Below are 10,319 nucleotides of genomic sequence, written 5' to 3'. Positions count from 1 at the left end.
GCCACCATTTCTCATACTATAATTCCACAAGATACTTCCTCCCCATTGATAGTCAAGGGTTATAATTTTCTGCCAGTGCCCCTTGTCTTAAACCTACTGGTCTGGCATACAATATTGCTCGAAATATGAATTACAGTCAATGTTCATGTATAGACCCACTGTTCATTTCACAATCCATTTCATTTTACATGGTCTATTTCTTTACTAAGGTACTTGAAAAGAGATGTTACCATATTGCTCATACACCAATCTTTGTTCACAAAGTATACACTTCCTGATGCAGTTGCACATTGATTTACTCCTTTCCAATCATTCCTCCTCTCTACATGTATAACCATCTGAATATATTTTTTTGCACTACTTGGTGAGGAGAAAAATTATTCAAAACCAAGCCAAGTGGCCAATGGTTGTCGAAATGTAAATTTTTTTTTTCAAATAAAATGGCCAGATGGCAGAAGAACTGGGACAACCCAGAGGTTTGAGGCTTAAGATAAAACTTTTAAATACTACTTTAAAACAGGAATAAATAATCCTTTACAACTTAAATATACCATTTTGTCGCCAGTAAATTCTGCAGCTGACGTGTAACAGTCAGTGTACTTTTTTTTCCCTTTTTCTTTGGTTAGGAATTAGGCCACGTGGTGTCCCTTTCTGTTTCATAAATGATCTTCAAAACTGGTGCTTTGCTGCTGTGTGTGGCTCTTTAAGCTAACTAGCTACTGAGGGGCTCCGTGTAGAGCCGTTCTACCAGCCTCCTGCTGTGTACTAAAATATACAGTATCAGTTATAAGGCCCACAGTGGGCCACACCCATGTCGCCCTGAGAAGGGGTGTGGTTCTGCCATGAGTGGACATAGGGTGACTGAGCTTGACTTCTGGATTTGCTTACACTTCTCGAAACAAAAGCAATTTGTTCCACAAGAGCAAAATTTCTAAATCCTGAGTCCAATGTGACCTGATAAATTTTGAGACCTGAGGCAGAAAGAAGGTTAAACAAACTCTGTGTTTAAACCGGAATTTGCGTTGACTAACTCTGAACTGTCAAACTCAGATTTGTCGTTTTCAGAACAGTGATTAACAATTAGTTCAATCGATTCTGAGTTAAGTTAACCCTGAGTGAAGTACATGCATGAGGAGGCAAAAAGCCCTCATCAATGGAACAGAGATAACGTGATTCATCATGGCAACAGGACCAAAAAAAGGGCTCGATCCTTCCTTTTCTTCCCATTGGAGTAAGAAATATTAATGAATGTGTATGTAGAATATGGGTATTTATTCAAGTCAAAAGGCAATACAGTAGCAGCAGTAAAATCACGTGAACTGGCGTGGCAGAAAATAGCTGACGTAGTCAATGCGTGAGTATTAACTGAAAAAAAAGTTGAATCCCGAGTTTTCCACTTATACAACATTTATATAATATATATATGTAATATATGTGTGTGTGAGTATGCCTGTTTAATATTTATGGCAGCTACTGAAGATGAAATATAAAAATATGATTCAAACCGATAAGGGGTAATTTCATTACAAGCAACATTCAGCAGGTGATACATTTAAGTAGTTAAACAAAAAAAAAAAAAAAAACAAAATTTTCAGCCATCCCAACACTGCCAGTATTTAATTTTGTCTATTTGAAAGCAACACCTAATTGCCTTTATACATACAATTCTCCAAATTTGTGCTCACTGGATAAGTTCAAATTTGACCTCCATTATAGCCAATAGAAAAAAGGCTGAGGCCTGAAAAACAGGTGGGGGTCAACCACTACCACTCACAGAGGCTGAAGAGATGGCCCTTAGTCAAAATGCCAATTTTTGTTTTTTTTTTACATATCTCTGAAGGCAACTCTGGATGAAGCTCATCTAACCCAACCACCCCCCAGGGCCTAAGAGGATAGTTATTCAAATTAATGTGCATTCATCCTTTTGCCAGTGTTAGCTCAATGATGCCCACCCATCCCTCTTAGACACAACTTGGGACACTGATTTTTTTGTAGCAGTACAATTCTTTGTAATTGACTGCTCTTCTTGTTTCAGAGTCTTAGTTGTCCTTCAGACATAATAATCAATTTAAGGTGACTCAGAGTTATATATTCGAAAAATTTTGATGTGGCCTGCACACTTTTTTTCAATAAAAACACAATTCAAACTTTTCTGGGTAAAGTTATAATTTAACTGTCTAATCTTCTTCATCTTCTACCATTTACTGATGGTGCAATCTGTCTATATGGAGCCTTCTGCCGTAACAGACCTGCACGCACTTGTAAGTGCTCTTAATACTCCACAGATTTTTCATAATGGGTTAGAGTTTTCGTAATGGGTTAGACACAAAAATTGTTCACTTTCATTACAGGAGGATGATGAAGACACCTTGTCAGCTGCCACAGAGAGGGAAGATACAAAGAGGCCAACTGCGGTTCAAACCTTAAAAATAACATCTAGCTGTTGATGATGGTGTTGTACCATGGTAAAACTTGCACCTTCTTTTTCTCGAACAGAGCAATGCTGGAAATTACAATGGGGAAGAGGGTCCATCTACCTCCACAGCACGACTTACCTCAGTAAGACACAGGACTTACAATGAAATGAAATTCAGTGTCTTTGTGTGTATGTGTGTGTGTGTGTGTTCCTTTAGCTCCCTGTGAAACATTTGTACAGGGTTTACTTACAGAAAAAAACTGAAAAATCTAATTGAGAAATGGACCACACAAGACTGTAGATGCAAAAGACCAAAATTGAAATACGTCTGCTGGAACATCAGTTAGAGGTGGGTGAGGTGCCCACAGGTGGATGAATTTACTTGTCTGAACAACATTAAAAAATATATACAAGTGTACTGCATTTGCACCTGCAGGACATAAAGAAGACTTAAAGAAAAAGGCATATTGTCTTTATTCGACACTGGGGAGTTGGTGGGTCAATCAGAAATAATGGCGGCATACTGTGTCTCTGACTGCTCTTCCATCTAGTGCGTTGTTGTGGTCAGGATCGTTCACTGGTTGAGCTGGATATTGTTCTCCTGTAATTGTGGCAATGTTGTGGAGAATCACACATGCCAAAGTAATGTCACATTACTTCTGGGGTGACCCTGAGCCTACTAAGGCGCTGGAACTGGGAATGGAGCATCCCAATGGTCACCTCTACTGTGGCTCGTGTACTGCAGTGGGCCAAGTTATAAGTGAGCTGGGTTCGTGATCAGGGTAAGGCGTCAGTAAATAGGGCTGGCAGGGGTGCGCTCTGTCACTGAGCAGGTAACTGCTGAACTCTCCTCTGATAATACAAGGATACAGCTTAAATTTTCAGTTGCAATAGGAGGAAACAAAATATTGATTATGATAGTATGTAGCTACATATATGTGTATGTGTGTATATATATGTATATATATAAATATATATATATATATATGTAATTGCGTGAGTGTGTGTGTATATATAAAAACAAAAAAAAACTTCAGTCCAACACATTCATAAATACTGAAATGTGAGTAGGGATGGGCAGTATGGCTGGAATTACTATCACAAGATATTTCCCCAAAATATTTCCATAGGTTTTAAAATGACGTGTGTTATCAAAAATCACACATAAAATGATCAGGCTGTGGTTCAATGCAATGAATCCTGGCGGTATAGTAAAAAAAAAATCTTTCTTTTGGGATGCTAAGGCCTACTATTTGCGCCCACCTGCACATTCATGCCTTTAATGCTTCCTATTCGCATAATCTTCATTTACTAATGGAGCTATGATAGGAGCGCGAGTGTCATCCGTGCAGGTGATCGCACCTGGGCACCCTAAAACATGTCAAGTTGTCACTGCCCTGCCCTGAGTTTCGCTTTGCTGCGGTGCTGCTGCTGCCCATGTAGCATCTCCTGAGCAAACTAGCTTGCCAAAAGTATGGTTGTTTCACTCGAGGACGACTTTCTTTGAGGATGTTATTGCTGCTGCCACCGCTCAGCTACCCAGTTTTGTCTGCCATTTGTCGTAATCAACAGTGGGCCTAAAACATTTAAAACTGTCCAGACGTTGGAGTTTTCTGTAGCTCCTGTGACAACTTAGCACCACAACTTCTCCCAAAGAGTGCAAGATAGCCTACCTTCACTTCGCTAAGGTAAGAATTAGCATTTTTATTAGCTTTATTCTTGGCAGTGTCGTGTTGGTTTTTGTGCGCTTGGCTGCTGCTGTTGGTTTTGCTCTGTAGCAGAATCTTGCCATCTTGTTAAGCTAATGTTAGCTGCTAACTGCTGCTGCTAAATGCTGTTGTCATATTTGCTGTAGTATTAATTCTGAATGACAGTCTTGTAGTGGCTGGGCTTGTTTTTTTTTTAAGGCCATAGTTTGACACTGCTTTATAATGCTTCCATGCTGTTAGCTCATGATGCTTTAATACTGTTGATTGACTCAGTATTGAAGTATGGAAACTGGTGTTTGAGCATTTAGTGATTTTTGAGCTAATTTGGTTTTGCAGCTTGTTTTCCTCCCTAGATGTTGCTGTTGTGGTGTTTTTGGCTATGGTGATTCAGTTTAATTAACAAGCTAACCTGACAGTTTAAAAGGATTCATTGCATTGAACAACAGCCTGTTCATTTTATGTGTGATTTTTGATAACACATGTCATTTTAAAACCTATAGAAACATTTTGGGGAAATATCTTGTGATAGTAATATTGCCCATCACTACTCACATTTCAATATTTATGAATGTGTTGGACTGAATTTGTTTTGTGGCATACTTTGCTTCTAGTTTTTGCCAATGTTGGTCTCTAGTAAAGGCTAATGTTGTTGGCTTCATGGATGCAAACATGCTGATCGTCCTGCACACATCCCATTCACATTATATCCCTGTAATGTGGGCATTATGGCAAGCTTAACATCAGTGATGCTTGTCTGCTGTGGGCCTCAATTGTCCACTTAAAGACAGAAGAAGGGCTTTCCTGTTCGTGCCATGGTTACTTATGCTCTAATGTTAATGTTACTAATGTTACTTACACACACACGTACACACACACACACACACACACACACACACACACACACACACACATATGTATGTATGTATGTATGTATGTATGTATGTGCAACATACTTGTGTTTGAATATTATGTGTATATATAGGTCTCTAGTCAAGGATTGGCTTCTGTGCTGTTGTTGCCCTGCTGATTTATTGACTCTGCTGTACGGTAAATACTTTGTGCTTCCACTTTATAATCTAGCATTTCATAAACTTTATGTGTTTCGAAACTCACCATAATTGAATAGTAAACCGGGAGGACATTTGGAGATTTTCAGGCAGTATTGGGCACTATATCAAAATCAAACAGGGTATCTTTAAATGATTAAATCTGGGCTGTTATTAGTTCAGACTTGGTTTGACTTTGACAGCTGACACCTGCCTCTAATGACATGGACTTGATTTGTGACTCTCCTTTTATAATTGAAAGTTTGCTTGAGAACAACTTTGTAATCAGAAAACTTTTAACATAATTACATTTAAAATGGAATGTCTGTTATCATTTTGCATTAAAAGATTTAGAAGAAACAGATGCAAAGATTTTCTAATGCTCTCTTCAATTTGAAAACTGTTTAGGAGGTGCAGAGTTTGAGGCTCTACCATCGCTAAAATTGGGTGGGGAATTTTTTTTCCAGTAAACAAACTTTTTTTGATTTAAATACAGTTATGCAAATGCAGTTTAATGCAGAAGTTTTGACAAGTACCATAGTAACTGTATCTCCTGTATATGTATGCCAGTCAGGGCAGAAGTTATGGCTTCACCTAGTCTGACTGCAAGAAATTTAAGGGCCTTGTCTGACAGCCTTCTCCTAACCGATCATCTATATGATGCATCTTCAGTTTAAAAAGTAAAAATGGAGTCCAGGGCCCTCAAGTGGATTACTATTTTTTCTGTATTTCTTTACTTTTGCTAAACCATTACGATTACTGAAGACAAATTTTGTTTTCTATCATGCTTCAGATAAACAGGATGGCACAAATCAGTGTTCAAACAAACGCTGCCTAACTGACGATGAGCCATAATCACATTTAGGCCACTGTGTTATCTGTCTGTTTCGACTTGTTCCTCTTCACTTGCGCTCCTCTCATTCAAGCTGTTATCAGTCAAAAGCCTGACAGCAACTGTCTGTTTCCAGGCCTTGTACATGTCTTTGTCAGTGCACATCTCAGCATTCGGACAAGCCGCTATCGGACAAGGGTGCTTCCCAGCCATTACTTCCACCTGTGTGACAACAGGCAGTCTTATCTGCTCAAGTGATGTGAGCCTAGCTGAGTTGCTGATTAATAGACATGGGGTCATTTCACCCCTCTTTCCCTGTCTCTGTCACACTGTCTCATTCACCCAGTCTGTCACACTGGGTGAATGAGATTGGAACAGGCAAGTTGAACCAGACAAAAAGATTGAGTATTACAAGATCAAGGTCATTTGGAGGTGATTAAAATTAACCATGAATAAATGTTTTTAAAACTACTCTCTCCTGGGAACACATGCGCACACACACAGTCTTTTCTGCTGTTTTTAATTAAAAGCCTGAGTGACAACTTGGCCTATTTCTTCCATGGCTGTTTCAAATTGAGCGAGAGATAAGACTTATATTTAGGAGCCCTTATCAAACTCATCTATTTACTGCTGGGTAATTTTTCTTTTCTCGCCTTACAAGAAAGTCAGACAGAAAAATCCTCCTATATCCTCTAGGTTTCAAATCTCCAAAGCAAAAATGTGTCTTTCTCCCCTTCTCAATCCCGTTTCTGCCCCTGGTACATGATTTATGAAAGTGAGAAATGGAGACAGTGGATTTCACTTGTGTCCTAACGCGCTTTCCATCTAAGGTGCTACATTGAGTCAATATCCTACCCGCCCAACGAATGATTAACATGGCTGTTTTTGCAGTGTGTTCTGGTGCTCTGATCTCTAAACACTGTCATCTCTGAGCCCAGATCCACACAGGATGCATAATGACAGACCAACATTAAAGCCTCTAAAGCACCAAAGAATCAGTTTCTCCTTGGTCTATTTTTGCATCCCACTAAGGAGTCACTTGATCCTACCTCCTTCCTGACAGTTCATCAATTGGGTACAATTTTGTGTCTGCCTGTAAGATTAGCATAAAAGCAAAGGGAAATATTTTACTCTGAAAACCAACAGGAGATATGACGAGCTCTGAAACATTTATGCTCAGCTTTGATTTGTTTGGCCTGGTCTGTGTCTGGTTTGTCTAAAGGCAAGGGCATAATCAAAAGAGATGTACACCCCATATTGCTTTTGAATATATTATGCAATGCCGTTCATATAGTGCTGTAGATGACTGAAGTGCATTTCTAAGCAAATGAGTTGCAATGTTTTTGCTTTTGACCTTGAGAAGGTCAGCCTGTGATAATAAAGCACTTGTCAGAAAGCCAGCCCCTCTGCGAGTGGCTTGTTTCAGTTAATGTGAGATGTGTGCGTCGTCACCACTAACATTCTGTCTTCATTAATGCTGGACGGCTGCACAGAAAGACTATATCTTGGATGATATGCAGGTAGCATGTGTCCAGCAGACTTTGCAGTGCATGAAAAATAAACTGAAATTTTAATGTAAGAAAGACTTGTACATTTTTGCTATTTCTTGCTCAATAAAATGAACTTGAGCTTGTATTTGACTGGACGATAACCTTTTGTGGATTTTTTTTTTGGTGCTGAAAATTTGTTTTCGTACCATTTATTTACTGCTGTTTTCATAGTCGAATGTGACTGGGTACAATATTTTCTACTCTTTCATTTTCAGGCTATCTACAAACCTATGATTTGCCACCAACATCACAAATTTTTTTCATTTATTTGTTAAAATGACAGTTCAGTCTGTTTACCAGTGTAGTTCCTTTTTCACACGGTGTCACTGATGAAGTCCAGTAATACTGCAGATGTTTTCATTGACGTTCATCAAGTGTAGTATGATTCATAAGTTTGCGTTCCAATAGCTGATTTAATTTAGTTTACCGGTTGGCAAAATACCAAGATTTGCTAAACATTGACGCATTTTTTAAAAATCCCTCCTTTTTCTTTTTTATTAGCATTGCTTTATTATGTATAAAATGTTCAGCTAATGTTAATAAGCTTCTCATTATATCAACTGGAGCTAATTATTGCTAATTCTATAACAGCTATTATGCAACTTTTAGTGTTGTCCGGTGAATACGCTTTCTTTAAACAGGTGTCTGTACTCAACCAAGGGAACAGAAACATCACACTCGCTAATATCACTCTGTGACCACACGTTTACTGTGTGTTTTTGTAGTTCAACGACCCAAGTCTTCCCTAGAGAAAAGATGGTGTGGATTGCGTCATCTCAATGTAGGAGAATCTCCAAGTGACACTATTAAGTTCATCTTTATTATTTTAGGATTATCAGCTTGATAGTTCTGAATCAGGACCTTTAGCATTTGAAGCAAGAAGCTCTAGAGAGTGAGGTGTGCAAAGTCAGTAGGCTACAGCAGTTATTTCAGTTTGTCAGATACATCATTTAATCAACATTTAATATATCTGCAGCTCATCTGATTTTCAGATTGTAGATACATGTTGTGAATGTTAATTACGCTGCCCCTCAGAACTGTTCAACAAAAGGCTCACAGGTTACAGGTCTTTGTGGTTCGGTTATTTACAATTTTGGTTCCTTGGTAATGTTGAAAGTTGAACGTAAAGTATATTTGATAAAGGATTTGAGAGGGTATAGGTTTGATAAAATTCCTATTTAAAACTCAAACACTTATTATTCATTAGTTTGCATGAATCAATTCTGAAAGATCAAGTTTTAATTTTAAGACACATGAGTGTATGTCACGACCTTAAATCAATTAATCAAAAAAACTAAATAAACAAAAAAACAAAGAAATACAGACTCAGAATTAAAAGTGATACTTGTGAAATCTTCTGTCTTTCATAATGTGTTAATTCTAGTCATTTACTCATTTTTAAGTTTACATGCCATATTAACTTGTCCAACTCTCCTACTTCTGTGAACTGCAGATCTTTGCTCAGTTATAGCTGCAATACTGTAGCTTTGTGTCCTTGAGGTTCTATCTCTCACTACCTTTCCCTTGCTCTGTCACCCATTCCCCCCTCCTCACAGTGGGAAGATTTTCTAATATCCATTACTTCCACCAGGGTCAGTGCAATCCCACTGGGTCCACCAAAGACTTGGCAGGTGCCGATAAGGGCCCTGCTCCAGACACTGTAATAACTTAACAAATCCATCCATGACCCAGAATCCCCTTCACCAGCGTGGCATCCCACTATTTTCCATAAAGCCATTAAAATCTACCTGGTGTCATATTGGGAGAGGCATATGTGGGGTTGTGGTGCGCTCCATGGCATACACATCTCAAAGCCTTTCCTCTAATACAAAAAACCTAAAAGTAAACTATAAATAGAAAGAGGCAACATTACGATTCAACACCTGCTGTCAGCATGTTGTTGGGACAGTATCGGTTCATGGACTTTGGACGGCATGTCAGTGTATGTCTAGTTCGACCTGGCGCAGTGGCCAACTCGTGTGCTGTCTTTCTTCCTTAAATTTTCTTTCATCCATTCCTTTGCTCTATTCGGTCTCCAACCCAGACACAGTGGGTCATTTTCGCTGGGCTTCCTGGAGCTCTTATCTGATAATGATACCCGCTTCACTGGGTATCAGACCACAGCTCCACCCATTTCCTCTCTCCCTCCGAACACCCAGCTTTCAACCTGCCAATCATGCTTTAGCCGCATTCAAGTGGCAATAGTGTTAATGATTCATTTCCCTTGTAATCCCCGCTCAGGCTGATAAGCTCATGACGGCTGCTGTTATTTGCGGCTGTTTTCCATTGTTTGCAATGTTAAATTAAGCCTCAACGATCCATCCGTTGAGCCTCTGTGAGCAGAAAAAGAAACCCATAGGCATGAGCTGCTCTAATAGATTACTAGCCATACTGCACAAGAAGGTATAAGCATCTGTGTCTGATATCAGCACTGTTTCTAGATGATTGTTGTCTCAGAGATGGAGATAGAATAGTGTTAATGCTTATCCCTTTTGGTACAAGTCCAAAAGGGTCACAAAAACAAAATTATCATGAAATGAAATTTAGTCATGTGAGCTTTGATTCACAGTTTTTCTTTTATTTCTATTATGATCATACTTATTTTGTCTATGTAACCTTAAAGCCCCAGAATATTTGGTTTTATACCTTAAGTATTTATCAGAAGGAATAAATATTCATGAGTAAATTTGCAACAATCAAAGTTAATGTTCAAAAGCCTCTTCTGGAATGAAATTGATCAGATTTGATTCACAATGGACTGGCAAC

At 38.7% G+C, this 10,319-nt stretch overlaps 1 long non-coding RNA gene across 3 annotated transcripts in view; it reads left to right on the top strand.

The window, feature by feature from the left end:
- The first annotated feature begins 3,756 nt into the window (after positions 1-3,756).
- Positions 3,757-10,319, top strand: part of LOC120784206 — a 108,024-nt gene continuing 101,461 nt past the window's right edge. For all 3 annotated transcript variants that reach the window (XR_005706413.1, XR_005706412.1, XR_005706411.1), the window contains exon 1: positions 3,757-4,104. This is a non-coding gene — a long non-coding RNA (uncharacterized LOC120784206). The remainder of the gene's footprint in view (positions 4,105-10,319) is intronic.

Source organism: Xiphias gladius, chromosome 22 (genome assembly GCF_016859285.1).
Source record: "Xiphias gladius isolate SHS-SW01 ecotype Sanya breed wild chromosome 22, ASM1685928v1, whole genome shotgun sequence".
NCBI classification, from domain to species: Eukaryota; Metazoa; Chordata; class Actinopteri; order Istiophoriformes; family Xiphiidae; genus Xiphias; species Xiphias gladius.
The sequence above is the reverse complement of the archived record's forward strand: the minus strand, read 5'-3'. Positions and strand labels throughout refer to the sequence as shown.